The sequence below is a fragment of the Sapajus apella genome, unplaced genomic scaffold (genome assembly GCF_009761245.1).
Source record: "Sapajus apella isolate SASKATOON/1434 unplaced genomic scaffold, GSC_monkey_1.0 scaffold38, whole genome shotgun sequence".
In the NCBI taxonomy this organism is placed as follows: Eukaryota; Metazoa; Chordata; class Mammalia; order Primates; family Cebidae; genus Sapajus; species Sapajus apella.
This window is the reverse complement of record NW_022436978.1, coordinates 10,751,227-10,766,280: the sequence shown is the minus strand read 5'-3', so window position 1 is coordinate 10,766,280 and position 15,054 is coordinate 10,751,227.

Genomic DNA, 15,054 nt, shown 5'->3' with positions numbered 1-15,054 from the left:
GATCTAAGGCACAGATGTCATTCTTTATTGGTGTGATTATCATCAGAGGAATAAGAGAAGGATCCAGAAAAGGACTGCAGGGAAGACTTTAGTAAGAGCCATACAAGTGCAATATTTATGTAGTGCTTGAATTACTTGAAGAAAAATGCAGGTGTATAAAGGATTGAGAGAGACATATTAGACTGGGTTGTGACTTGGTCTGAAAAAAAGTAAAGCAGATATTCTATTTTATAAAAAAGGAGATTTCTTGGAAAATTAATCGTAGTTTGAAACATTTTGTAAATTTTATGTATGTCAGATAAGTTGAAAAATCACGCACACTCCTGGTATTCAACTGCATAGCTGTAACAAGCAGATATTTTTCCATCATCTATGTTTTTGTATATAGTACTTATTGTATAATAATATTATACATTAATTATATGCATTGTTATATATTATATTAATTATATAATTATATATAATAATGTATAATAATATTGTGTATAAGACTCTTAGACTTACTGTATAAATTTTATATGCTTACTCTAAAGCCTAAATTTTTTGAATACCAAAAAATTCTGTGATGTATATGGATAACTACTTTAACAAATGGGAAACATTTGGTCTTAAAAGATTTGCTCATTTCCAATCTTTTTCCTTTGCATGCAGATGTTTTTATGTTAATTACTCAGGGTGGTATAGACAATAGAGACATTTTACATATCATTTAAAATAGTATTGGAAATTATATAAAAGTAATTATGCAGCCTGCCTGTGTTAGTTCATTCTCACACTGCTATGAAGAAATACCTGAGACCAGAGAATTTATAAAGAAAAGAAGTTTAATTGATTCACATTTCTGCATGGCACGGGAGGCCTCAGGAAACTTACCATTATGGTGGAAGGCGCCTTTTCACAGGGTAGCAGGAGAGAGAATGAGTGCTGAGTGAAAAGGGAAGCCCCTTATGAAACCATCAGACCTCATGAGAACTCACTCACTGTCAGGAGGACAGCATGGGGGAAATCCTCCCATGACTCAGTTATCTCCATCTGGTCCCACCCTTGACCAGGTGATTGGATCATGAAGGTGGTGTCTTATGGTTTAACGCCAACCCTCTTGGTTGTGTCATTACAATAGTGAGTTCTCATGATACCTAGTTGTTTAAAAGGGTACAGCACCTCCCCATCTCTCTCTCTTGTTTGTGCTCTGGCCGTGTAAGATAAGCCTGCTTCCTGTTTGTATTCCACAATTTGTAACTTTCCTGAGGTCTTCCAAGAAGCCAAGTAGATAGGCAGCATCACATATAGCCTGCAGAACCATGAACCAATTAAGCCTATTTTTTAAAATATAAATTACCAAGTCTCAGATATTTCTTCATAGCAATGTGAGAATGGATTAGTACAGAAAATTGGCACCAAGGAGTTGGCATTTCTGTGAAGATACCTGAAAATGTGGAAACGGCTTTGGAACTGGGTAACAGGCAGAGATTGGAAGAGTGCAGAGGGCTCAGATGATAAGAAAATGAGAGAAAATTTGGAACTTCTGAGAGAATTTTTGAACAGTTGTGACCAATGTGATAGTGACTTGGACAAAGATGGACACGCTAATAAGGTCTCAAATGGAGATTAAAGCTTATTGGGAACTAGAACAAAGGTCACTTTTGTTATTTATTAGCAAGGAGATTGGCTGCATTGTGCCTCTGTTCTAGAGAATCTGTGGAATATTCAACTTGAGAGTGATAAATTAGGGTATCTGGTGGAAGAAATTTCTAAGGAGCAAAGTGCTCAAGAATGGCCTGGCTGCTTCTAACAACCTATGCTTATATGAGTGAGCAAAGAAATAACCTGAAAATTGATTTTATATTTAAAAGGGAGGTAGAGCATAAAAGTTTGGAAAATTTGCAGCCTAGCAATGTGGTAGAATAGAAAACCCCATTTTCTGGGGAGCAATTCAAGCCCAATGCAGAAAATTGAATAACTAAAAGGAAGGCAAGTGCTGATAGCTTCCAACACAATAGGCAAAAGGCCTTGAAGGTATTTCAGAGATGTTTGGGGCAGCCTCTCCCATCACAGGCCCAGAGGCCTTGGAGAAAAGAATGGTTTCATGGACCAGGCCCTTGGGGGCACCAAGGCTAAGAACCCCTACAAAGTCTATTGTACCCCTCTACACCTCCACTAGAACAGGCACTGGTATCCAAGGCTGAGAGAACCATGGGTGGTTGACGTCACAGGACTCTGCAGACAACCCCCAGTACCAGCCTAGAGCCAGGTAGGCTTTCTCAGTGGCTAGAACCAGAAGGAAGACAACAATAACTGCAGTTCAATTCACAGGAAGCCACATTCATAGAAAAAGGGGGAGAGTACTATATCAAAGGAACAACCCATGAGACAAAAGAATCTGAACAATAGCCTTCAGCCCTAGGTCTTTCCTCTGAGAGAGCCTACCCAAATAAGAAGGAACCAAAAAACTAACCCTGGTAATATAACAAGAGAAGGCTTTTAAATACCCACCCCCCAATCACACAAGTTCACCAGAGATGGATTCAAACCAAGAAGAAATCCATGATTTACCAGAAAAAGAATTCAAAAGATTAGTTTTTAAGATAATCAGAAAGGAAGGGACCAGATACAGTGGAAACCCAATGCAAGAAAATCCAAAAGGTGATACAAGAAGAAGGGATGAATATGCAAGAAAATAAATAGCTTAAAGTAAAAACAATTTTTAAAAAATCAGGCAACTTTGGACACACATTTAGAAATGTGAAATGTTACAGAAAGTCTCAGTAATAAAATTGAACAAGTAGAAGAAAAAAATTCAGAGCTCAGGACAAGGTCTTTGAATTAACCAAATCCAATAAAGACAAAAAAAAAAAAAGAGAAAATATGAATAAAGCCTCCAAGAAGTCTGAGATTATGCTAAATGAGTAAACCTAAGAATAATCAGTGTTACTGAGGAAGAAGAGAATTCTAAAAGCTTGGAAAATGTATTTGGGGGAATAGTCAAGGAAAACTTTCCCAGCCTTAGTAGAAACCTAGGCATCCAAATTCAAGAAGCACAAAGAACACTCAGGAAATGTATTGCAAAAAGATCTTCTACTAGACACATGGCTATCAGGTTATCCAAAGTTAAGAAAAGGAAAGCATCTTAAGTGCTGTGAGATAGAAACACAAGGTAATTTATAAAGGAAAACCTGTCAGGTTAACAGCAGATTCCTCAGCAGAAACCCTACAAGCTAGAAGGGATTGGGGCCCTATCTTCAGCCTCCTCAAACAAAACAATTATCAGCCAAGAATTTTGTATCCAGTGAAACTAAGCATCATATATGAAGGAAAGATACAGTCCTTTTCAGACAAACACATGCTAAGAGAATTTGCCACTACCAATCCATCACTATGAGAACTGCAAAAAAGGAGCTCTAAATCTTGAACCAAATTTTGGAAACATAACAAAATAGAACCTCTTTAAAACATAAATCACATAAAGCCTATGAAACTAAAATGCAACTTAAAAAGAACAAGAAAACAAAAATACACAGGCAACAATATCATGATGTATCATTGAATATAAATGGCGTACATACTCCACTTAAAAGATACAGAACCACAGAATGGATAAGAACTTGCCAACCATGTGCTGCCTTCAAGAGAACTCACCTAACATGTAAGGACTCCCATAAAATTAAAGTAAAGGTGTGTGAAAACAAAAAGCAAACAGGGATAGCTATTCTTATATCAGACAAAACACAGTTTAAAGAAACAGCAGTTAAAAGAGACAAAGAGGAACATTATATAATTGTAAAAGGCCTTGTCCAATGGAAAATATCACAACCCTAAACACATATACATCTAACACTGGAGCTTCCAAATTTATAAAACAATTACTAATAGACCTAAGAAATGAGATAGACAGCAACACAATAATAGTGGGATACTTCAATACTCTACTGATAGCACTAGACAGGTCATCAAGACAGGAAGTCAACAAAGAAACAATGATTTAAACTATAACTTGGAACAAACGGACTTAACAGATATGTACTGAACAGTTCATCCAACAACCAAAGAATACATATTCTATTCAACAGCACATGAAACTTTCTCCAAGATAGACCATATGATAGGCCATAAAACTAGCCTCCATAAATGTAAGACAATTGAAATTATATTAAGCACTCTCTCAGACCACTGTAGAACAAAACTGGAAATCAACTCCAAAAGGAAAATTCAAAGGCATACAAACACATGGAAATTAAATAACTTGCTCTTGAATCAGCATTGAATTGTAAATTAAATCAAGATGGAAATTAAAAATTTTTCGAACTGAATGACAATAATGACACAACCTATAAAAACCTCTGGGATACAGCCAAGGCAGTGCTAAGAGGACAGTTTATAGCCCTAAATGCCTACATCAGAAAGACTGAAAAAGCACAAACTGACATTCTAAGGTCACACCTCAAGTAACTAGAGAAACAAATATAAGCCAAACCCAAATCCAGCAAAAGAAAGGAAATAACCAAGATCGGAGCAGAACTAAATGAAATTGAAACAACAACAAATAAACAATACAAAAGATAAATGAAACAAAAACTGATTCTTTGAAAAGATAAATAAAATTGATAGACTATTAGCAAGATTAATCAAGTAAAGGAGAAAAATCCAAATAACCTCACTAAGAAACAAAACAGGAGATATTACAACTGACAGCACTGAAATACCAAAGATCATTTAAGGCTAGTATGAACATCTTTGCACACATAAGCTAGAAAAACTAGAAGAGATGAATAATTTCCTGGAAAAATACAGCCCTTCTAGTTTAAATCAAGAAGAATTAGGTACCCTGAATGGGCCAATAACAAGCAGCAAAATTAAAATTGTAAAAATTACCATCAACAACAAAAAAGTTCCAAGACCAGACAGATTCACAGCAGAATTCTATGAGATGTTCAAAGAAGAATTGTTACCAATATATTTGACACTATTCCACAACATAGAGAAAGAAGGAACTCTCCCTAATTCATTCCATGAAGCCAGCATCACCCTAATACCAAAACCAGTAAAGAACATAACTAAAAAAGGAAACTACAGACCAATATCTTTGATGAACATAAATGCTAAAATTCTAAACAAAATACTAGCTAATTGAATTCAACAACATGTCAAAAAGATAATCCATCATGATCAAGTGGATTTCATAGCAGGGATGCAGGGATGGTTTAACATACACAAGTCAATAAATGTGATACACCACACAAGCAGAATTAAAAACAAAAATCACATGATCATTTCAATAGATGCAGAAAAAGCACTGGACAAAATCCAACATCGCATTATGACTAAAACACTCAGCAAAATCAGCATACAAGGTATACAACTTAATGTAATAAAATCCATCTATGACAGACTCACAGCCAACATAAAACTGAATGAAGAAAGGTTGAAATGATTTCCTCTGAGACTGGAACAAGACAAGGATGCCCACTCTCACCACTCCTCTTCAACATAGTACTGGAAGTCCTAGCCAGAGCAATCAGACAAGAGAAAGAATAGAAAGAAATACAAGGCATCCCAAAAGGGAAAGAGGAAGTCAAATTGTCAGTTTGCTGGCAATATAATTGTTTACTAAAAAACCCTAAGGACTCCTCCAGAAAGCTCCTAGAATTGATTAAAGAATTCAGAAGTCTCTGGAGACAAGATTAATGTACACAAATCAGTAGCTCTTTTCTACACCAACAGTGACCTAGTCAAGAATCAAATCAAGAACTCAACTCCTTTTACAATAGCTGCAATATATATATATATATGAATATACCTAACCAAGGAGTTGAAAGACCTCTACAAGGAAAACTGCAAAACACTGTGAAATAAATTATAGATGACACAAACAAATGGAAATACATCCCATGTTCATGGATGGGTAGAATCAACATTATGCAAATGATCATACTGCCAAAAGCAATCTCCAAATTCAATGCAATTCCAATCAAAATACCATCATTATTCTTTAGAGAATTACAAAAAAAAAATTCCAAAATTTATATGGAACCAAAAAAGTGCCCAAATCGTCAAAGCAAGACTAAGCAAAAAGAACAAATCTGGAGGCATCACCAGTGATGCCAAAACAGTGTGGTACTGGTATAATAAATAGACACATAGACCAGTGGAGCAGAACAGAGAGCCCACAAACAAACCCAAATACTTACAGCCAACTGATCTTCAACAAAGCAAACAGAAACATAAAGTGGAGGAAAGGACATCTTTTTCAACAAATGGTGCCAGGATAATTGGCTAGCCACATGTTGGAGAATGAAACTGAATCCTCATCTCTCATCTTATGCAAAAATCAATTTAAGATGGATTAAGAACTTACACCTAAGACATAAAACTATAAAAATTCTAGAATATAACTTTGAAAAAACCCTTCTAGACATTGGCTTAGGCAAAGATTTCATGACCATGAATCCAAAAGCAAATTCAATAAAAACAAAGATAAGTAGTTGGGATCTAATTAAACTAAACAGCCCTTACATGGCAAGAGGAGCATTCAGCAGAGTAAACAGGCAACAGATGGAGCAGGAGAAAATCTTCAAAATCTATACATACACAAACAACTAATAACCAGAATCTACAATAAACTCAAATAAATAAATAAGAAATAAAAAAATGAACAATCCCATCAAAGAGTGGGCTAAGGGCATGAATAAACAATTCCCAAAAGAAGATAGACAAATGGCCAACAAACATATGAAAAAATGTTCAACATCGCTAATGATGTTAAAAGTAAATCAAAATCATGCTGCAATACCACCTGACTCCTACAAGAATGACTGTAATTAAAAAAAAAGTCTGAAACAGTAGATGTTGGCATGGATACAGTGAACAGGGAACACATTTACACTGCTGGTGGGAATGCAAACTGGTACAGTCACTCTGGTATGGAAAACGGTGTGGAGATTCCTTAAAGAACTAAAAGTAGAACTATTATTTGATCCAGCAATTCCACTACTGAGCACCTATCCAGAAGAAAAGAAGTCATTATTCAAAAAACATACTTGCACATGCATGTTTATAGTAGCTCCGTTCACAATTGTAAAATCATGAAACCAACCCAAATGATGCCCATCAATCAATGAGTGGATAAAGAAACTGTGATATATATATATATATGTGTGTGATAGAATACTATGCAGCCGTAAGAAGGTGCAGATTAATGCATTTGCAATGATCTGGATGAGATTGGAGACTATTATTCTAAGTGAAGTAACTCAGGAATTGAAACCCAAACATTGTATGTTCTCAATGTTATGTGGGATCTAAAATATAAGGACACAAAGGCATATAAGAATGATACAATGGACTTTGGGGACTTAGAGGGAAGAGTGGGAAGGATGTGAGGGATAAAAGACTACAAATATGGTGCAGTGTATATTGCTCAAGTGATGGATGCACCAAAATCTCACAAATCAGTGCTAAAGAGCTTACTCATGTAATCAAATACCACCCATATCCTAATAACTTATGAAAAAATTAATAAATAACCAAAAATGATTCAAGGACAACAAATACCAGTAATATGCTTACTTTTGAGGGAGTAGTTTTTTGTTTTTTTTTAATTTAAAGGAAAACAATTTTTTTTTTTAGCCCTCCATCTCCCTAACCTTAACTCACTATATACAAGACTTTTGGGATGGGCTGGGGTGTTTCCAGATTATGACAACACTGTAGAGAGTATTTACGATGTTTGTAAAGGTTCCTTCTTATATAGCTTTTTCCCCCTCTTTGTCTTTTCTTCTGATGCCTTTCTTTTGTCTTGGTTCCCCGTGAAAGTCACGTTTCATGATGATTTCTTGGTAAACTCCTCTTTTTGAAGATTTCAATCCCAAATCTTCTCACGTTAGACAACAGGACAATGTGTGACTTCTTTGAGTTCATTGGTAGTTGAGGAAACAAAATTGTGTGGATATGAAATGGGATAACCACATTGAGCATATACATTTGTTTATTATTTGTGGATATGAAATGGGATAACCACATTGAGTATATACATTTGTTTATTATTTTTTACTTACATAAACAGTTGTATAACAGTCATTAAAAAAATTGCATAACTAAAAATGAGGCAAGTGCTAATAGCTTCCAACACAATGGGCAGAAAACCTTCCAGGCATTTTAGAAAAGACCTTTGGCACAGCTCCTTCTATCACAGGCGCAGAGGCCTTGGAGAGAAAATTGGTTTCATGGGCCAGTCCCCCAGGGCCCTGTTGTCCTGCACAGCCTTGGGACATGGCTCCCTGCATCCCAGCCACTCCCTGCATCAAGCTTTGGCTCAAAGGGATCCAAGAACAGCTCAAGTAGCTACTTCAAAGGGTGCAAGCCATAAGCCTTGGCAGCTTTCACATGGTGTTAAGCTTGCAGGTGCACAGAATGCAAGAATTGAGGATTAGGCACCTCTGCCTAGATTTCAGAGTATGTATGAAAAGCCTGAATGTCCAGGCAGAAGCCTGCTTCAGGGACAGAGCCCTCATGGAGAAGCTCTAGTAGGTCAGTGGGGAGGGAAAATATGGAGTTGGGGTCACTGCCTGGTGCAGCTATGAGAAGAGGGCCATCATCCTGTAGACCCCAGAATGGTAGATCTACTTGCAGCTTGCACTCTTGCACCTGGAAGTGTTGTGGGCCCTCAATACCAGCCCATGAGAGTGGCTGAGGGGGCCGAATCATAGAAGCAGAGCTGCCCAAAGCTTTGGGAGCCCACCCCTTGCACCAGTGTTCCCTGGATGTGGTACATGGAATCAGAGGATATTATTTTGGAACCTTCAGATTTAATGACTGCCATTCTAGGTTTTGGAGTTGCGTGGGCCTGGAACCACTTTATTTTGGTCAATCTCTCCCTTTTGGCAAAGGTGTGTTTACCCAATATCTATGCTCCCATTGCACATTGGCCATAACTAACTTGTTTTTCATTTTACAGGCTCACAGGCAGGAAGGACTAGGCTTGTCTCAGATAAGACTTCAGACTGCAGACTTTTGAGTTAATGTTGAAATGAGCCAACACTTTGGAGGAACGTTGGGAAGGCATAATTGTATTTTACAATATGAGAAGGACATGAGATTTTGGAGGGGCCAGGGGGAAAATGGTATGTTTTGTATCTGTGTCTCCAACCAAATCTTATTTTGAAGTATAATCCTTAATGTTGGAAGTGAAGGAAGTGATTGGATCATGGGGGTGGTTGCTCATGGTTTAACACCACCCCCTTTTGGTACTGTTTTCATGATAGTAAGTCCTTATGACATCTAGTTGTTTAAAAACATATGGCACTCTTCCCCTTTCTCTTACTTGTGCCCTGGCTTGTAAGAGGAGCCACTTCCCCTTTGTTTTCTGCCATGATTGCAAGGTTCCTGAGGCCTCCCCAGAAGCCAATGGCCAGCATCATGTTTCCCCTACATCTTGTGGAACCATGAGGCAATTAAACTACTATTCTTTATAAATTACCCAGTCTCAGGTATTTCTTTATAGCAATGAAAGAACAGACAAATACAATGTGCATGAAGATTTCAAGATTAAGACTGGCATAATTTACATGCTAAATATATGTTTGCTAAAAATAAGACAGAGAGGTGCCCACATGATTCTCATATAGTTATAGTTGTCTTTAGGTGGTCTGATAGTTTAGGGTAAATTTTGTAAAATCGGTGAACCCAAAACAGGAAGATGAAGAACTATCAAACTTAAAAATAGAACTTATTTAGGCGCATAGGTAAAGAAACCACACACAGCAAAAATGTTCAACAGGATCTGCTCGGTGAAGAGTAGGTTGCTTCACCCATAATACTTGCTTGCACCACAATGGGAAATAATGGTGATACTAGCTCGCATATCCACACTTTCTCTCTTTAAAGCTTCTAGTTTTTTTTTTTTTTTTTAATTCCCCCATATGGGAAAAATACAGTATGAGTTTTCATCGGAGACTATTTATGTTGCAAGGCTGACTAGCTCACTACAGCCACTTAGTCAACCATGACTAAGTGCCTGCCTGCAGTAGACATTATATATTTGCCTGTGTTAAAAGTCCCATTGTCTAGGCACTTCATTCCAGCTTATGGGACTTCATTGAGCAGTTCAGTAATGGAACAGATCTGAAACAGTCCTAATTCCTTAGTATTGAACCACCACTGATTCCACCTATTTTGTGTCTTATTTTGTTATGAATTATCATTGTTTGCAATGTATTATTTTAATCCCTGGTGATATAATTTGGTTCTCTTTTTCTTATTCAAATAAACAACCTTCATTCACCTGTCTCCTGGTAGTTTGCTTGCATGCTTGAATATTTGGATTAAGCCATTTCAATTACTCAGATAGTTTATTTTAAGGAGAGCAATATTTATGTGGGCCTTGTATAAATATAGAAGTTTTTATGAATGTTACAGATACATATGTGTATTCCATAGAATCATGCCTAGCACTTGGATTATATCTTTTTCAGGTAACAAACAATTAAAAAAATACACTTTCCTATTAGCTCATATATTTTTACTCACTTAAAACATCTATCTTGCATTTCTCACATTAGAAATCAGAACAGCCTGTAGCATTAAGATTTTACCAGGATTTCATTTAAAACATAGTAGGAATAGTAGAGCCAAAGAATTTTTCAACAGATGGCATTTAGACCATGTTTTTTAGCAATATATTTATTTTGTTTTTACAGAAAACAATCAGGCTAATAAGGGTGGTATGATTTTCCCAAGTTCATGTGATCGATACCAAAACCCAGAGTGTCTGAGTCTGTCATGCTTCTTGTATTAAAACTCTCATTTTACTTACATTTTTAAAAGAAACATATAGAAATATCTAATATTCCTGTTAAAATTTTAAAAATCAATTGTTATTACTGCAATGTTATTTAAAAATAAGAGAGCCTAATCTTGCCCAGGAAATGTTTTGTGGCTTCAAGGTTTAACATATGGAGCCATTCTTAAATCACACTTTCTACATTTCTCAGTTTTCTCAGAATTCCAAGAACTCATGGTTAGAACAATCATTATTAAATATAACTAGGTCCCTCACATTATATTTCCTAGAGTATTTAAATGAAAAAAGTCTTTCTCAATGAAACTTAACCAAAATTCACAAAATAATTATCTATGTGCAGATGGATGGTGCATATAATATTTACTTGCAATGTTTTCTGAATTAATAATTATCTAGACAAAAAAAAATGGTTTTAAACCCCATTTTGAGGAAGACCTGGAATTTCTGTAGTGAAACACTAAAGATGCAGGGGAAACAAGAAGGTAACTGCGTGATAGGGTTTGGCTCTGTATCCCCACCCACATCTTACCTTAAATTGTAATAAACCCCATGTGTTGTGGGAGGGACCCAGTGGGAGGTAATGGAATTATGGGGGCAAGTTTCTTCTGTGCTGTTCTCATGATAGGGAATAAGTCTCATGAGATCTGATGGTTTATAAAGGGGAGGTCCCCCGCACATGCTCTCTCTTGCCTGCCGCCATGTAAGACATGGCTTTCTCCTCTTTTACCTTTTGCTGTGATTGTGAAGTTTCCCCATCCATGCAGAACTGTAAGTCCATTAAACCTCTTTTTATTTAAAGATTACCCACTCTCAAGTGTATCTTTATTAGCAGTGTAAGAACAGACTAATATAGCAAATTGGTACCGGGTAGTGGAGTGCTGCTGTAAAGTTACCCAAAAATGTGGAAGCAACTTTGCAACTGAGTAACAGGCAGAGCTTGGAACAGTTTGGAAGGCTTAGAATATACGAAAATGTGGAAAACTTTGGAACTTCCTAGAAACTTAGAGGGCTCAGAAGTCAGTATTGTGTGGAAAAGTTTGAAACCTCCTAGAGACTTGGAGGGCTCAGAAGACAGAAAGATGTGGGAAAGTTTGAAACTTCCTAGAGACATGTTGAATGACTTTAACCTAAATGCTGCTAGTGATACGGACAGTAAAGTCCTGGCTGAGCTGGTCTCTGATGGAGATAAGGAACTTGTGGGGAACTGGAGTAAAGATAACTCTTGTTTTGGAAATAGACTGGTGGCATTTTGCCCTTGCCCTAGAGTGTGTGGAACTTTGAACTTGAGAGAAGAAATTTCTAAGCAACAAAGTGTTTAAGAGGAAGCAGAACATAAAAGTTGGAAAAATTTGCAGACTGACAATGAAGTAGAAAGGAAAAGCCCATTTTCTGGGGAGAAAGTCAAGCTGGCATCAGAAATTTTCATAAGTAACCAGGAACCAAATACTAATGACCAAGACAATGGGGAAAATGTTTCCAAGGCATATCAGCTACCTTCACAGAAGCCCCTCTTATCAAAGACCAGGAGACCTAGGAGGTAAAAATGGTTTTCTGGGCCAGTTCGAAAGATCCCTGCTGTGTGCAGTCTTGGGACTTAGTTCCCTGTGTCCTAGCTGTTCCATCTGTGGCTAAAAGGGGCCAACATACGGCTCAGGCCATTGCTTCTGATGGTGCAAGCCCCAAGCCTTGGTAGTTTTCACATGGTGTTGGTTCTGTGGGTACACAGAAGTTAAGAATTGAGGTTTGGGAACCTCCGCCTAGATTTCAGAGAATGTGTGAAAACATCTTGATGTGCAGGCAGAAGTTTTCTGCAGAGGCAGGGTTCTTGTGGGGAATCTCTGCTAGGGCAATACAGAAGGAAAATGTGGAGTCAGAGTCCCCACTCAGAGTCCCCCCAGGGGACTGTGTAGTGGAATTGTGAGAACAGGGTCACCATCCTCCAGACCCCAGCATGGTAGATCTATTCACAGCTTGCACCATGTACGTGGAAAAACCATTGACACTCAATGCCAGCCCATGAAAGCAGCCAGGAGGGAGGCTGAATCCCACAAAGCCACAGTGGTGGTTTCCCAAGACCATGGGAACCCACCTCTTGCATCAGTGTGACTTGGATATGAGATATGAAGTCAAATGAGATTATATTGAGATTTAAGATTTGACTGCCTTGCTGAATTTCAGACTTGTATGAGGCCTGTAGCCCCTTCATTTTGGCCAATTTCTCCCATTTGAAATGGGCAAATTTACACAATGCCTGTGCCCACATTGTTTCGAAGAATTAACTAACTTGCTTTCAATTTTACAGGCTTATAGGCAAAAGGGACTTGCCTTGTCTCAGATGAGATTTGGGACTTGGACTTTTGAGTTCATACTGGAATGAGTTAAGATTTTGTGGGACTCTTTGGAGGGCATGATTGGTTTTGAAATGTGAACACATGAGATTTGGAAGGGGCCAGGAGTGGAATAATATGGTTTGGCTCTGTGTCCACACCCAAATCTCACCTTGAATTGTAATAATCCCCACGTGTCATGGGAAGGACCCATTGGGAGATAATTGGATCATGAGGTCAGGTTTTTTTCTGTGCTGTTGCCAAGATAGTAAGTGTCACAAGATCTGATGGTTTTATAAAAGGGAGTTTCCCTGTACATGCTCTGTCTTGCCTGCCTCCATGTAAGATGTCCATTTCTTCTCTTTTGCATTCCACAATGATTGTGAGGCTTCCCTAGTCATGTGGGACTGTGAATCCTTTAACCTCTTTTACTGCATAAATTACCCAGTCTTGGGTATGTCTTCATTAGCAGCAAAAGAATATACTAATACATCAAGTAAGCAAGTTGCTGAGCTTCCTTCCCCACACTCAAAAGGCCAATACAGAGGTTTTAAAATCTGTCCATTACTTCTCTGACATAAAGGTGGAGCATAATATCTCTCCCCGGGAATGTGCTCTGGACTTAGTGAGTCCCTTGAAACAAACAGTGTATGCCAGAAGTGACCATCTTGGTCATTTTTTGAGACTAAGTAACCAAAAACGTTGTGGCTTTTGCCTTTCTATGTCGCTGGGATCACTTACCATGGAAGAAGCCAGCTGGCATGTCATGAGGACATTTAGGCAACCTTGTGGAAAGGTCCATGTGATGAGAAACTTAGGCCTCCTGCCAACCAGCCATGTGGAAAACGATCCTCCAGCCCTGGTCAAGTCTTCAGTTTACCACAGCCCTGGCCCTTATTATTAACCAAAGTAGAACCAGTAGGTGACATAGTTTCATTGACTATTAAGAAATATTTCATGATAAAAATGGTTCAGTGGTCAAATAAGTGTGGGAAGGTTTGAATTAAACAAAGCTAAGAAGGCTTGATTTTCCCAAAAAAATTTAAAAATTCTTCTTCTTTTTGGTTTTATTGAGATGGAGTCTTGCTCTGTCACCAGTCTGGAGTGCAATAGGGTGATCTCAGCTCACCGCAACCTCCGCATCCCTGGTTCAAGCAATTCTCTGGCCTCAGCCTCCAGAGTATCTGGGATTACAGGTGTATGCCAACATGCTCAGCTAATTTTTCTGTTTTTAGTAGAGACAGGGTTTCACCATGTTGGCCAGGATGGTCTCGATCTCTTGACCTTGTGATCTGCCCACCTTAGCCTCCAAAAGTGCTGGAAATACAGGTATGAGCCACCGTACTTGGCCAAAAATTCTTTGCTATAATGTACTATGTACACATGTGGCTCTGTGGATTTTAGATCTAAGAGGAATTAACCAAAAAAAAGTTTACTGCTTTATTTACCCTAAATCTGTTTATTTGGTTGGTAGTGTGCTTTTGTTTTCAAGTAAAAAATTTATAGACCTGTAGGAAAAAGTTCTTTAACACAAATTACATGGGAGGACATTATCCAAATAGTTAAATGTTAGAACCACATGCGTCTTCCAATACAGTATTGGGTTGTACATGTGCGAATCATAGATATCAATGAAATTGTCATATAGCGCAGTATAAGAGGGATATCCTAATAATACATACTGAATGTTTCATGCTGTACATTCTCCTATGTCCTTCTCAATGAATAGTAAAATCTGTTTTATGGATTTAAAAAATAGTTTCAGAAGGGTGGTTGAGTGCTCAATACAGAAGATTGTCAAAATGGCCTAGTGGGGAATCCATTGTTTTTCCCATTGTACCATGCTGCCTCAAATATGATTCTGGCATATCCAACTCAAATTTATCTGGGTTTCTCAACTTCCATACTCATTCTAGTTACTCATACCCTGGG